At 37.1% G+C, this 15,868-nt stretch overlaps 1 long non-coding RNA gene across 7 annotated transcripts in view; it reads left to right on the plus strand.

Moving 5' to 3' along the window:
* Window positions 1–15,868, plus strand: part of LOC144283248 (uncharacterized) — a 176,474-nt gene that overhangs the window by 54,420 nt on the left and 106,186 nt on the right. The window contains exon 1 of one of the 7 annotated variants that reach the window (XR_013351674.1): window positions 6,180–6,271. The exons of 5 other annotated variants lie outside the window; for them this stretch is intronic. This is a non-coding gene — a long non-coding RNA (uncharacterized LOC144283248). Of the gene's footprint in view, window positions 1–6,179; window positions 6,272–15,868 lie in introns of those variants that run through there. One more of the 7 variants, XR_013351675.1, reaches the window with a different exon arrangement.

The raw sequence follows: 15,868 nt of genomic DNA on the forward strand, positions 1-15,868 counted from the left end.
TTAACCTCTGTAATCTCAGTTTCTGCATAAGGAAAATGGGATAACATGCCTAATATTTTGAGTGGTTTCAGGGATGAAGTGAGGTCATACATCTAAGTACTTAGCACTGCATCTTGTAAGTAGCCAATCCTTAATAAATGGCAGCTGTTGCATTATTCCTAAATTATTCTTACTTGGTTGAAAAGACCAAAGGTAAGAAGTTAGTTTACTTGTCCTTCAAGAACCAGCTTCAATGCTCTCTCATTTTAAGGGAATTAGTTGTATCATTATTCAACAGTCCTTCTGCTCTTGTGCTTATTATAGTGGATTTAATGATTTTCTGTAAGCTTTTCCATTTTCTTTGCAAAATGGGTTCCATGTCTTTGTAATCACTTTATCACCATTCCATACGTGGAATCGTGTTTGATTTACAGTGACCATTCATTAATTTTAAATTCAGTGGACAGATACTTTAGGGATTTACTTTGAAAGAATTCCAGACTCTGTTGTATATGGACTGTAATGAGGCAAAGGCAGAAGCAGGGGACTGGTTGTTAGGTTATCACATTGATCCAGGAAAAGTGATAGTGGCACAAACTGGTAGTGGAGGTAGTAAAAACTGGTCATATTCTGGATATACTTTAGAACTACAGCTATACATTTGAAAGGAGAAGAATGAGAGTAACAAGAAATAAAAATAAGAGACATAGGAAATGAAAGGAAAAACGTTCCTGTTCTATGATTCCCAAGTCAAGAAATGCATTTGTTTGATAGTAAATTGATTTGGCCGGTAGATGGCTCCATTTTCCTAAAGAAACTCTTACTGTGTGTGTGTTCTAGAAATTCTCAGTGCTGCTATACGTTTGGTTTTCCCAGACTGACACGAAGGCTTCACTGTAAATTAATAAGCAGTTTTGACTTTCTTTGTTCAGATAGAATTATATACATTGGCTCGCATTTCTAACCTAACTTCTTCATTTTTGAGCCACTATTTAAGAACCACTAAGAAACTTGAGAAGCTAGGGAAACCTTGTGTAGGGTGGTTACTTTCACGGATTTCAAAATGCTTTCAGTTACTCATTCATTCATTTATTGAATGATTGCTGTGTTCCAGGCATAGTGTTAGAGGCAGTAAAAAATATTACTATGGATAAACTATCTTTTATATCCTCTCTCTATAATGATTTTAAATAAGAGCACCACGATGTTTTTTGGTAATATTTATTAAACATTCACCATTTGCAGAATGCAGTGCCTTAGCACATTGTATATGTCCTCTCATTGAAATCTTCAAGATAACCCTATGTGGTAAATGTCCACATTTCAGAGATGAGAAAACTGAGGAACAGACAAGTTAAGGAACTAGTTGAAGTTCAACTTAGGATTTTTATTGTGTACACTGGTCCTTCTCAGTCACCCGACTCTGAGCATCCTTTGAGGTCATACAGACCTGCAAATTCTGAGTAGTGGAGGCATCGCCTCTGATCACTCCTCACAGAAGCCTGACTCCCTTCATCTGCCCTTCTGTATTCCTTTTGCAGTCACTGAGGTTCTACTTCTTTTGTAGAAAAAAACAATTCTAGATTATATTAGTTACCTTCCTTCTCTGAGCTCCTCTGAACTCCTACTCATATTCACAGGAAAGCCTGCTTATTTGTACTGAATGTGTCTAATAAACAATGGAGAATGAGACTAATCATTGAAACCTCCAAGTGGCAGATGGGTTTCTGTATAATTTGGAGAAACACCCTCTTAGCAGACAAAAGGGAGGACTGCTGATTATTCATCACTACACATTCTCCCTTCTTTAGGAATAGAATCCCCCATTCTAGCAGGATCTATGGCTATACATGTAGGGACTACATTTTCCAGCTGCCCTTGTGGTCTGGTGTGGCCATGTAAATCAGTCCTGCCCAGTTGGATGGAAAGAGAAAGTACATGTGCTGTTTCTGTGTTTTATCCTAAAGATGAATGCATCTGCGCTGTTTTGCCCCTTTCCTGCTTTCCCAAGTTAGCATCTGGTCTTGAGGGGTAGGGCACATATATTGTAAGCTGGAAAGCTGGTGATCCATATGTGTTTTAATAAGGCATTTATTAAAACTCCTTTGTAATACCTTGTAGGGCAGGTCATATGCCAGTAGAAGTTTCTATCTAGCCAAATTTGTTTGAAAAAAAGTTATAGTGTTAACGTGTTCTGCCTTCTCCTTGCCAAATTTAGCAAAATTCTCTGAGTTATCAGTCGAGTTGTTAGGGGTAGTGCTAATGAAGCCATTTTTACTTAAGCCATTATCACCTCCTTCCTATCATATGTTATTCAGAAATCAGGAGACAGCCTAGTGGCAAAGATCAGTGAAACGGCATCGTCTATCCCTTTAAACCCAGTATTTCTAATTATCTCAAGGTAGATACAATGAAATTGAGGGAAAGAGGGATGGGAAGGAAAATTTTGGCTGTGGTTACTTGTAAGGAACTAACTGGAAATAAATAGGTCAAATGTCTACAAAGCTCAGGAGGACATACCACTACTGAAGAAACCAGAAGCCTGGCCTGCAGGATCCTGTGTGACTCTTTGATGCCTAGGCTTCCAAATACCCACAGTCTGTGGGTGGGATTGAGACTAGTATAGAAATAAAGGCTCTTAGTATGCAAGCCATTTAAAAATTACACATGTAGCTAACAAAATAGTAAATAATATTTTTTCTGTCTTTTACTTTAAAAACATATCTTCGTGATGACCTGGATATCCAAGTTAAAATTTAGAATCCTGAAATTTGTTTGGAGTTTTGCTGCAACAGGCCATGGGTAGCCAGCCTGCGACCCATTGCACATCTGCCTTTCCTTCTTAGTCTTATTTCTAACCTGCACCAAAGGGCCTTGTCACATGTGTAGATATTCTACTCCTACATCCAAGATCCAACACAACCCTGGTCTCTGCCACCACCGCCAAACAGCTTAATTGCTTAGCAACTTACCATTAATGATGCTAGTGTGGCACACATTTCTGGGTAACATATCTCAGGGCAACCTATTATACTTGAGTTCTTCCTCTTTCTATCTCCTCCATTCTATTTCTTCTTTCTTGTTATCACTACAGGTATTATTAGCAAAAACAATGCATTTTTTTCTCTGAGGAGCTGTATACATTTATCATATGATGCTACAACAATTTGTTTACATCCTCTGAAATCTGTGTTTCTTGAAGACCAGGCTTATGGGTACACTCTTGTCAGAATTTTGCAGCATCAATCATCTTGTCTTAACACAAAATAAGTTTTTAACAAATATTAGTTGAGAATATGTGAATGAATGAATGTGTCCTCAGATTGCTAGGATCTATGCAATAAATTGGAAATGTACCAAGACTTCTAAGTTTTCTCATCTAAGAGAGACCATACTAAAATTTGGAAAACTGGATTAGAGTAGAAGGTTCAGAAATGCGTCATCTGTGCAAAGAAAGACCTAAAAAATGGTCAGTCCTGTTTATATTTCAAATTACCCAGAAATATTTGGTTTTGCTTCAGTTCTAGGAAGGGCTCAGGTTTGGAGTGAGGTCACATTTTTATCAGCAACAGTTCACTTAATATTGCTTATACAAGCTTTCTAAAGCAATGACTAGAACATATGTTTAGACTTTCCTGAGTGTTTGGGCTAAAAAAAATCATCTATATATTAATGCAATGATTCTCAGTAGTTATTCAAGAGGCTCCTAAGTTAAGAAGATCATGTTGTGTGGTTTAGTAACACAGAAACCTTTCCATGCCCCCTGGTCATTTTATCTTTGTTCTCTTAGAAAAACTAAAAACTCAGAATAGTATAAAATATATTCTTTATTTTCACATTTCCAACATTACTTTCTTTATGCACATATACTGAAACCATCTGTCTAAATTGTGGCAAAATCTGCCAGTTCCAGATTGGCCTCATTAGTCATTTGAACACACATAAACAGAGGGATTATGGAAACATAAATAGATCTTGGATAGATCACCCTGGTCTGGGAAGGGTTTTCTCATCAGCAGCATCATTGCCAGACATGAAAAGGGGCAGGTTTACATCTTTAAAACACTTGGGAGGAGTTTTTGCTTCAGAAAGTGGATAAAAATTTCCCAGTGACCCATTTGATCCTTTATTATATGACGGAGTCGCCTCAGCTGTGAACCAAAGGTAAAACTAGCATCTGAAAGAGTTAGCAACATCCTTCAGAGTAAAATTCTACAAATTTCATTCCGAAAGAGTGTATCTAAAATGTGAGATGAGGGACACCTTGGTGGTTCAGTAGGTTAAGTGTCCAACACTTGATTTCAGATTAGGTCATAATCTTAGGGTCATGAGATAGATTCCCACATTGGGCTCTGTATTGAGTGCAGACTCTGCTTGAGATTTTCTCTCTCCCTCTCCCTATGCCCCTCCTCTTGCTCTCTGTCTCTCTTTCAAATAAATAAATAAAATCTTTAAAAGGTGAGGTGAGAGATAAGGATATTACAAAAGGAGAAAAAAAAGGAGAATAATTTTGGACACTATTCTGAAGATAGTGTCTTCCCAAGTGAGTCATGAGCTCACTTCCCAGATGTTTGCATATGGTCCTAGCTGCTGCCTCTTCCATATGAATAGCAGTAATTTAATTTTGAGAGTGAATCCTCTACCATACAAGTGCAATCTCTGCCATAGTAGGAAGTCTGTTCATCTGTATTTGCCTTGGAACCAACAGAGTCCAAGATATCATCAGGGAAGATGATCTAAAAAGTAGACCATGCTAATATGGTCTAAAATGAGGAGGAAACTTTCCCAATGCCCAACACAAACAGCAACAACAAAAAACTCTTGTATCACTGGACTTTTGCCATGCCCTACATTCCATTCTTTGAGAGTCATTCTTTCAGTTCTCAAAATTTTGTTAGTTAGGGTAGGTTAAATTGTACTATGTTTAAATCTCAGTAATTTAATGTAATAAGAAATTTATTTCTTGTTTCTGTCAAAGTTCAATGAAAATCAGATAGTTTTTCTTCAAAAAAAAAAAAAAATCCTGAGAGGATCATCCATGCTCCTTCCATTTTGTGATGTTGCCATCTTTAGAACATGCTATTTCTGGAGCAGAGGAGACAGACCATAGGTATATTGCTGTAGCTGGAAGTGCTGTGATGCAAGCACTCGGATTCAACCTACCTACAAGGATGCTGGGAAGTATGGCACTCTTTCATATCCAGAAAGTAGAAGTAGGCTTGGTGAGCATCTAACTGATTTCTTCCACAAGGATAGTTGGGTTTATGGTAGACTGAAAACATTGCAATAATATTTTCCATCTCTTTCCATTAAGAGATGAAAGCTATAACCCCACATTTTCAGCCCATGCTAGCTAGCCCTGATGTCTTGCTTTTACCAATAGAATGTGGCTGAAGAGGGCCTTGCTAGTTCTATAGCCTAGTTTTCTAGAGGCCTTGTAGCTTCTGTCTTTGTCCTCTTAAAAATGCTATTTTGGGACTTCCATGTGAAGAAGCTAGCTCTAGTCTCCTGGATGATAAGAGGCCATGCGCAGGGAAATCAAGTCACTTCAGCCAACTGGGAACATCAATTGTCATACATGAGTGGATCTTCAAGCCCGCGGAGTCTTCTGAGGGTGACTACATGAGTGAGCCAGGTGAAATGAGCACAACCAATGGACAGAATTGTGATAAATAATAAATCATTGTCATTTCAAGTCTGCAATAGGCAACTGATACAGATTTGAAAATTTTCAGATCAAAATGGGAGTGTCCACCTTTGTAAACCTGAAACTAGTGGCTTATAACGGATCACACTTCTGTGCCCTTTCCAGTGTTCCTGATGTGTGTGTGTGTGTGGTTTCATGATTGTGTACTTCTTGGGTTCGGTTCCCCCAGAAGCCAAATCTGAGAAAAGGATGTGAGTGTCAGTTGTTTATTTGAGAGGTAAGTCCATAAAACTCTAGCAGCTGAGTGGGAAATGATACAGGAAAGGAAACAGAACCAAGAAGGGTATGTTATTGAATTTATTCTTACTGGACAACTGGGACTCAATGCTGCTGAAGTTTGGTGGCTAGAGTAGATCATAGCCCAGAGTTTTCCCAGCTGAGAGGTTAAACTGAAGAGTTTATCCATCACATCCTATTAGTTATTGATAGAGGGATTCTGAGGGTGGGAAGAGTGTCATAATGCCTTGGTTCTTCTGGTGTCTACCTTGGGCACAGACTGAGTGGGCTCCAGTGATTAGAGAAAGCCTCTTGGGAAGAGTCCCAGGGCTCCTGTTTGTGAAACTTTCAGTTGGCCTTCCTTGGAGTGTAAGTACTTACAGCGTTTAAATTGTTGTCAATATCTAAATATACAGAATATTAATATCTAAATATATAATGTTTCAATCAAATAATAAATTATCGGGATCCCTGGGTGGCGCAGCGGTTTGGTGCCTGCCTTTGGCCCAGGGCGCGATCCTGGAGACCCAGGATCGAATCCCACGTCGGGCTCCCGGTGCATGGAGCCTGCTTCTCCCTCTGCCTGTGTCTCTGCCTCTCTCTCTCTCTCTCTCTCTCTCTCTGTGTGACTATCATAAATAAATTAAAAAAAATTAAGGGCAGGAAGAGAAATGTTCTTTATTTCATGAAATTCTATTAGCCCATTGAAATATAAATGTATATTCATTATTATAAAATCTGCCAGTGTTAGAGGAAATGGATTCAAGGAAACCCACACCAAACACATTCTGTTCACTCAAATTTCAAAACAGCAGGCTTTACAAGAATGCTTTTAGAAGAAAACTCCCTATTGTTTTGAGCCTAGGGAGGCTTTATTTTGATTATGGAGGGGGAGGGAAAGTTTAATAACTTTGTGGCAACTTCCTGTTAGCATGCTCTGTACCATAGCACCAGCCAAATTGCTCCTTCCCAAGGCAACTGAACTAAGTTTCCATTTTGTATTGTTGACATGCAATTCAGTAACCATGAGTGCAGTCAGGCACCTGGCAGGGCTGAGGAATCAGGGTTCCTGCACTACAAGGTCAAAGTCCTAAAATTTGGCCACCAGTGTGATTTTTAATAAATAATAATAGTAACAATGATAAATTTAAATAACATCTCAGATTTATTTCTATGTTCCAGTGGTTTCTTCCATGATGGTGATTCAACTCTAGGTAGGCTGTGGTCCAATACAAATTTTAACTCTTTGCCCTTTGGTGCTCAACCAAAAAGTATATTTCCTACACCTCTACTATGTGTGTGCATGCCTGCATACATGCATACACATGTGCCTGTTTGTCTTGCAACAGTAAGCATTTACTCTCCTGGTATATGTTGGTAACTACAAGTTAGCTGATGTCGCTCCACCTGGCTTGCAATTCTGGGACCCTGATTGAAGTGGGGCCCTGAAGTGGGACATGCAGTTATTGATCTTCCTGTATCCCAAGACTATGATAGTCCAACATGAAAATATTGGCAAAGTATTGGTATTGATTTTTTTTTTCCAGAGGCTTCTCGTCTTGGCTTTTAATTTTTTTATTTTTTAAAGATTTCATTTTTTTTTTTTTTTTATTTGACAGAGTGTAAGCCAGAGAGCACAAGGGAGCGGGGCTGGGGGTTGGGAACAGAAGACAGAAGGAGAAGCAGGCTCCCTGCCCAGGGGCCTGATCCTAGGACCCTGAGATCATAACCTGAACTGAAGACAAACACTTGGCTGACTGAGCCACCCAGGTGTCCCTCTTCTTGGTTTTTTTAGATGACCACCTTCTCAGTGTGTCCTCACATGGTCTCTTCCCTGTGAGCACATGCTCCTAGTGTTCGTGTGTCTACATTTTCTTTTCTTATAGGGCACTGGTCAGTTTGGATTAGAACCCACCCTCGGGGGGTCTCATTTTAACTTAATCACCTCTTTAAAGGCTGTATCTTCAAATACAGTCACCTTCCAACAAACTGGGGATTTAGAGGTTCAACATATGATTTTTTAGGGAATACAGTTTAGCCCATAACACTCTCATAGCTTTCCCTTGGCCATGGCATAGATCATGTCTATTCAAATGCCATCAGCCAAAGCAAGTCACATGATAATGGGGGAGGTGTAATCCTCTGACAGAAGGAGGGAGTGAACAATTAGGAATAGAAGTACAGTCTACCCAAGAATGGATATGTTTATACATTTGTCACTCTGGTCTTACGATTTGTTTAAGCATATATATCAACACACCTAGGAAGTTAATAGCAGGATTCCAAAGACTTAAGGTCATTTCCAAAATGACACCTTGGGACTTTTAAGGATGGGGCCTATAGTCTATAGAGTCGTTGCAATCCAAGATCTCTGATACCATGTCTGCATAAATATTTTCTGTATACTACATAAGTAACATAAGATTCATGCAAATATATTAATAATTGAAAAACATTCAAGCGTACACTAAAAAATAAGAGTATAAAAATAACATAAGACACCATCTGGTGCCACCATTCAGATTGATACTATGTCATGTTTGCCCTAGATCCTCCCTCCTATATCTTAACCAATTGCTATATTTGCTTTATCAGGTTATCTATTTACCTCCATGCCTGTATACATCTATCCACCATTTTTTAAAATGCATTTCAAATAAGTTTAAGACATCAGTATATCATCATCATCACTAAAAACTTTGGGACACAAATTATTACTAAATTTAGGTATTTGTTTATAGATGCTTTTCTGATGTAAGAGTTAAATTTGGCAAAATGTATAAATCAGCATTATAATAGGCAGTGAATATTGACCAACACATAAAAAAACTATACCCAGCACCTTATCATCCCAGCAAAAGCTTTTGTGTCCCTTCATAGCCAAGCTTTACCCTCGTCCGCCTAAGGGGCAACTGCTATTCTTAGTTTCTTCATTATAGATTTTTATTTGGTATTCTAGAATTTCATATTAATGGAATCATACATGTTTACTCTTGTTCCAGGTTTCCTTTACTTAGTGTACCATTTCTGAGATTCAGCTATATTGTTACCTGTATCGGTAACTCGGTAACTCATATCTTTTTTTTTTTTTTTTAAGACTTTATTTATTTAATTGACAGAGCACAAGCAAGTGGACTAACAGGCGTAGAAAGAGGGAGAAGCAGGCTCCCCACGGAACAGGGAGCCCAATGTGGGGCTCGATCCTAGGGCCCTGAGATCATGCCCTGAGCTGAAGACAGATGCTTAACCAACTGAGCCATACAGGCGCCCCTGATAATCCATAGCTTATTGTTGCTATGAATTCCATTGTGTGAATGTACTACAGTGTCTTGATCCATTTTCTTATTAATCCAGTTCCTGGCTGTTTTGAATAAAACTTAGGATTTTCATAGATGTATACTTTCACTTCTCTTGGGTAGATACACAGAAGTCACAGGAGAAGTATATGTTCCATTTTCAAAGAAACCACCAGATATTTTTCCAAAGTGGCTATACTACTTGATGTTTGAGAGTTTAAGTTGCTTCCCATATTTGCCAAAATTATTATTGTCAGTCTTTCATCTTGGCCATTCTGGTGGGTATATTGGGGTATGTGATTTTTTCCTTAAACTTGGATTTCTCTGATGACGAATGGTGTTAAGCAGTTTTTCTGAGTCTATTGTCCATTCATATACGTCTTTTTGTGAAACAGCTATTCAAACCTTTTGCCCATTTGCCCCTCTACTTTTCTTTTTTTCTTTTAAAGCTGGGCATGGAGCCCAATGTGGGGCTCAAACTCAGGACCCTGAGATCAAGACCTGAGCTAAGATAAAAATTGAACCCTTAACTGACTGAGCCACCCAGGTGCCCTGCTCCCCTCTACTTTTAATAGAAGAATTCAGTCTTTCATTGGCACTAATGAACTGATTCAGATTTGACTGTATCTCCTCCAGTTTCTACTCACCATGATGGAGAAGTTACATAACCTATTTTAAAGTCACTAGGGGTTATAATATTGCCATATTGGCTCCATATGTTTTTGGTCTACTGACCTAACAGGCTATTTTAAAATAACTAAATACTGGCATCTTTGTTGTTTGTTACATCATGATTTTTATTCTTAAAACATATATAAGTTAAATCATTTACATTGTAAGTGGAGCTAGAGAGTTGTATATTAAATTAAAATTTGGAATCTAATTATCCATCACTAAACGACTCTTCCAAAAGTATTCTGACTCATACCCGTCTCTTATTTAAAACTTTTCAAAATGTATAGTTACTGTTTTAATTTCCAATTCCATGAGTACATTTGAGGTTTCTATTAGTCTGCTTAGGCTGTCATAGCAAAATAGCACAGACGTGGTGACTTCAACAACAGACGTAGTTTTTGCACAGTTCTGGAGGCTATAGAAGTCCAAGATCCAGGTCCCAGCTGATTCAGTTTCTAGTAAGATCTTTTTTCCTGGCCTGCAGGTGGCTGGCTGTCTTCTGGTCCTGCCTTCTGTCCTCATATGGCTTTCATGTGTGTGTATGTGTGTGTATGCAAGGGTGAGGAGGGGTGTGGAGGAGAAATGCAGAGGCAGAGAACCAGCTCTCTGTGTCTCTTCTATAAGGACACTCATCCTATTGGATCAAGGCCCCATTCTTATGCCTCATTTTACCTTAATTACTCCCTTAGAGGCTCCCATCTCCAAATAGAGGCATACAAGGGGTTGGAATGTCAACATATGAATTGGCAGGACTGGGGTTGGGGGGCAAACATTCAGTCTGTAACAAGATTTAACAGCTTTTCTTTTCTTTATTAGTCATTTGTATTTACCTCAAGGGTCCCAGGTAAAGTCCTCAAGTTGTGGGAATGTATGAAAGGAAAGAAGGAAACTGTGTTGGGGGAAGAGGAGAGAGGGAGATTCTCTGGCTCTTCCTTTAGTCTTTCCTCTTTTATTCATCGAGGATTTGATTTCAATTTAACTTCCCTCTTTTCTTCTAAGACCACATTCATTCCTGAAGGGCTGACTTCCTTCCCCTTGGATAATTTATTTTACCTTGGAAATTTCTTCCTCAATCATCCCACCTGGAAAGATTCAAGAAAGAACAAAAGAGTTTTCTTAAGTGTAGATGCTGATCCTATTTCAGGTGGAGTAGTATCTGAAGGCAGAGTGTTAATGATGATCATCTCTTATATATATATTTGTAAAATATATAAAATATCAACCTTTCAGCATTCAATAAATTGTAATGTAACAGTAATTCTAATGTATTTAATATCTCTCATCTCTTGTGTGTTCCTGTAAATATGTATTGTCTAATGTATTTTACATTTTTATAAGTATTATAAAATTTATCTATTCTGCTTTTTTCTTCTTTCTTTCTTTCTTTCTTTCTTTCTTTCTTTCTTTCTTTCTTTTCTTTTCTTTTCTTTTCTTTCTCAATGCTATTAAGATCCATCTGTTGGACTGTGACCCTTTCCACATTATACCTATCTATTTTCCCAGTGACAATCTGATATAGCTCCTAGCTCCTTATCTCCAGCACAATGTGACTGTGATCATCCTCATATGCAGTCCCACTTAGGTGATAATGTTTTGGGGATATACATCTGAGAGTGGAGATTCTGATTCATGGGGGGAATGTCTGTGTAATGGCTACACTAGTCTTATAGTTACACCAGCAAGTCTCAAGGACTTCTATATCCCCATTGTCCCTCAGCATTAGCCAATGTTCTAACTTTTGTTAGTCTACCATGTACCTGGTTATTGTCAAATATTCATTGTTTTTGAGAGAGAGTTTCATGATCATAAAGCAAAAAGAAAGTCTTTAAAAAGAAAAACCATGGCAAAGTGCCATGGTTTGTGTATTTGTTTTAAGAACATAATTTAGAAGTTAGCTGGTGGTCATAGGGACACAATAAATTTATTTGAATTGATAACTGAAGTGAAACTTTTTTTTTATAGGCACTAAGTCTTGGATCAATACATTGGTTAGACAATGTGGACAGACTTGGCCAGTAAGATTATATAGTGGATAGTTTCTAAAAACTGTACAGGTTCAATTGTAGTGCCAAGGTTTGGGGGAAAACATATTTAAGCCATTTGATAAGACAAAATTATTTTATTAAAAATAAGTATTGCCAAAATGTATTGAAAATAACAATATTTTTATATTCTCAAAACTTCCTGAGGGTATTGGGTTAAACAAAGTACCACTGTGTGAAAAACCAAGAGTCATTCAACAAGACTTACTAAAACCTTTTTGGTATATTTCCCAGAAACTAAGAAAGTGAATGACTTTGATGACTGGATAACAAATCATTTCACAGGTCAGGTACTTTCCAATTCTTGGCTTTCAACAAAATTGAAGAAGGAAATAACTAAGTTGTCAGTTGAGAGACTATTAAAAATAATTTTAGATGATAGATCACTACATGGATTTTGGCATATAACTTGGGGGAAATTCAAAGAAATGGGTGATATTGCAATAAGAAATTCTTGCATCCCATTCAGCTTGTGGTAAGAACAAATTTATTTTCAGAATTTATGCCTATAAAAGTGAAAAATAAGAAAGAAAAAAAAAAAGAAAAACAGACATGATACGGAAAACTGTCTCATTTTAGTGACAAGTCATACTCATCCATGGATACATGAGCTAATTGCAGAAAAAAAAAACAACCTTTAAGAGATAGAATTCTAAAAATTATTTTTTGTTTGAATTTCAAAATTTTAATGTATTTGTTCTTTTAATTGTGGACAACTGATAACTAAGAGAGAATCTAGATGAAATTTCTTAATTAAAGCAAAAATGTTTGTTTTAAATTTATATACATATTTTTTTAAAAAAGATTCTATTTATTTATCATGAGAGACACAGAGAGAAAGGAAGAGACACAGGCAGACGGAGAAGCAGGCTCCATGCAGGGAGCCCAGTATGGGACTCGATCCTGGAACTCCAGGATCATGCCCTGGACCAAAGGCAGGCGCTAAACCTCTGAGCCACCCAGGGATCCCCATATATAAGTATTTTTGTTGTAGAATATGATTAGTATGTCAAGTATAGTAAGGTGAACTTTTAGATATAAAAATATGTTAGGATACTGTGTGTGTGTGTGTGTGAGTGAAGGGCAAGGGGAATTAGGTGCAAGGAGAAAAGAAATGAAGTAAAATTACTAATCATTAAGAAAGATCTTGTTTATATGTTTTTTAAAATGTATGATGGCAAGTATCTAGCATTATGGTTATTTAGATTTACTGGACACACTTAAAAGGGTGATATACCCATATTATTTTACAATATCAATACTTATAATATATCCCAAATCACAGACATTTTACCTATTCGAACGTTTGATTTCAAAAATTTGAGACTTCAAGCCAAATTTTGCACATTTTAGGGAGCATAAAAACATTTTGAAGACCATCAGCCTAATTCACACAGGTAATAGGAAATAGAGAAGGAATGCATTTATTTATTTATTTTAAAAATTTATTTATTTATTTGACAGAGAGAGAGAGGGAGAGACAACACAAGCAGAGGGAGCAGCAGGCAGAGGGAGAGGAAGAAGCAGGTTTCCCGCTCAATCCCAGGAGCCTGGGATCATGACCTGAGCCAAAAGCAGATGCTTAACTGTGTAAGCCATCCAGGTGCCCCCAGAGAAGGCATTTAAAGCCAGATTTTTACTCGAGGTTGTAGCATTTTGTATCTGTTATAATTCAATGGAAAGAAGATCACACAGCAGTAGGAAGCATCATTGTTTTACCTCCTCACTCCCACACCCACAACTCTCTGAGGACTTGCAGACAGGCAAGAATGAAATCAACATGGTCAGAGAACTGGTAAATGACTGTCAAAGTCACAAATTATACGCACGCGTCTGCCTAGCACAGTGCCTGCCATCATATATTATTTCTAAGTATTAATAAAAGTTCATTAAATGAATGAATAAGAGTCTAGGGCTTTTCTCATTAATAAAGTTTCTGTAAAGACAAGCATTTCAGTTTATACTTGTGTTGTTATTTTTAGATCTATGATCATTTCAGAGTTTACCATAAAACTTGTAAGTTTCCATAATGACTAAAAAACAAGCAAACACTCTAAATAAAAAAAGACAAGAAGAATCACTGACACTCTTTTTGCCAGATGGATGCCTATTTTTAAACCCAATTTTGTATCAGAATTAAAGGTAGTAACTCCAGTGAATAATATTAAATTACTAAATGTAAGCTATGTCCACACTATATTCAGAATAGGGTCAATTCAGGCCTTAAATAATGCAAGACAGGTTATACCTTTACCTAGTTTAACTGACAAGAGGACTTTACAACCAATTCTTGTTTGCTCATGGTCAGTAGAAATGGACTAGACGCGACTGAAATCAATGCATTATCTCAAAATAATTAAGACCATATGCCTGTGCATTCACTATTCCTTATCCTTTCCTTCTTTTTATTCTTTCTCCCTTTTTTCTCAGCTAAACACATTGTGTTGAGTTTTAGCAGCTTTAATTTTTCAGAACCATTGTTGGAATTAGGAAGGTCTTAGAAATGGATTTATGCTTTACCTTAAGTATAAGCATTAGGGTTCCTCACTTACATCCTGGAAGCATCCCGGGAATACTGTCACATGGTGATATATTTTTTTATAAAATTTGAAAACAGTAAGATACATTTAATTGTAGTTTGAGCTTCATGGGCTATATTTATGGGATTTGTGGTCTCTTCCAGGCATTGTTAAATTATTGCTAGCCATCTCATTATAGAAATGGCTTTCAGGAATATTCCTACTGACCATTTTTTCTGACTCACTCAGGGTCATGTCTCAAAGGTGCTGGAAATAATGCTGCATTTTAAATGTGTCTTTGGCATCTGGCTTGGGAGCATGTGGATAGTGTAGAAGATAAAAAGTTTCAAAAATTGAGAAGCAGAAGCTGTTCTATGGAAGATTCTTCTGAATCTTATAGCTCATATACAAAGAATATTGGATACAAGTTTCCCCAAATTTATTAACATACTAAATGTTTACATGAGATTACTAATGATGTGTGTTGAAACTGAAAGAAATTTTTTGAAATAATGAACTATAAACAATACAGATTTTGATTAGCTCTGATAGAAGAAAGACTGAATTGTGTTTCTCTTTTCTCTGTAGGCAATAATATTATAAAATCGTTGTCAAAGGAAGAATTAGTCAAGACTATGCAGCCAAAATAGGTAGATAAAAGTATTGTAGATATGTGCCAGGCAGGTAATAAAACTGTTTTTTTCATTCCCCCCTATTTTGTGATGTGTATGATATTGGTGGTCATCCTTTTAAAATTAATAGTTTGTTATTTCTTACTATAAATAAATGTTTTGTTTTCTTCTAACATTCCTTTATATCTACCTTTTGAATCTTGAGTTTTCTTTTCTTACCAAGAGTCCCTAAATTGTATACACTTCATGCCTCACAAAACCAGATTTGTCCCTGGCCTTAGATATTATTTGGTATAACACTCTTATTATAAACATGAGAACACTGGTCTAGAGATAATTTCTTACTTCTCGGACTCAACTATTATGGGCAGGATTGTAATAACAATCCAGGCTGCTGGGCAGTGAGTTAAATCTCTCATGATTAATCTATGGATAGAATAATTTAAGTTTTCTTTGTATATGAATCTGTGCTAGAATTTTGGCTATGAAAACAGTATTTTAGAATTGAACTCTAGACTAAAAGTCCATAGAGAGAGAGGAAAAAAATGTCAGCAGTTGTGCATGGATTTCTTTGAGAAAAAAGCATTTGTCAAAGTGGCTAGAAATGAAGAGGGGATCACTTTGGGGTTCTGCCAGTTATTACCAGCTAGAAAGTCCCAGAAACCTCATCCAAGGCAACTCTGAAATTTAGAGATGCACGCGCAAATGACACTCAACAGCATCGTTGAATAAAGTAGGAAAGAACCAGATAATGTAAAACTCATTTGTTACTGATTGCAATGACATGGCCTGTGTTCATAGT

Source organism: Canis aureus, chromosome 14, assembly GCF_053574225.1.
Source record: "Canis aureus isolate CA01 chromosome 14, VMU_Caureus_v.1.0, whole genome shotgun sequence".
Classification (NCBI taxonomy): domain Eukaryota; kingdom Metazoa; phylum Chordata; class Mammalia; order Carnivora; family Canidae; genus Canis; species Canis aureus.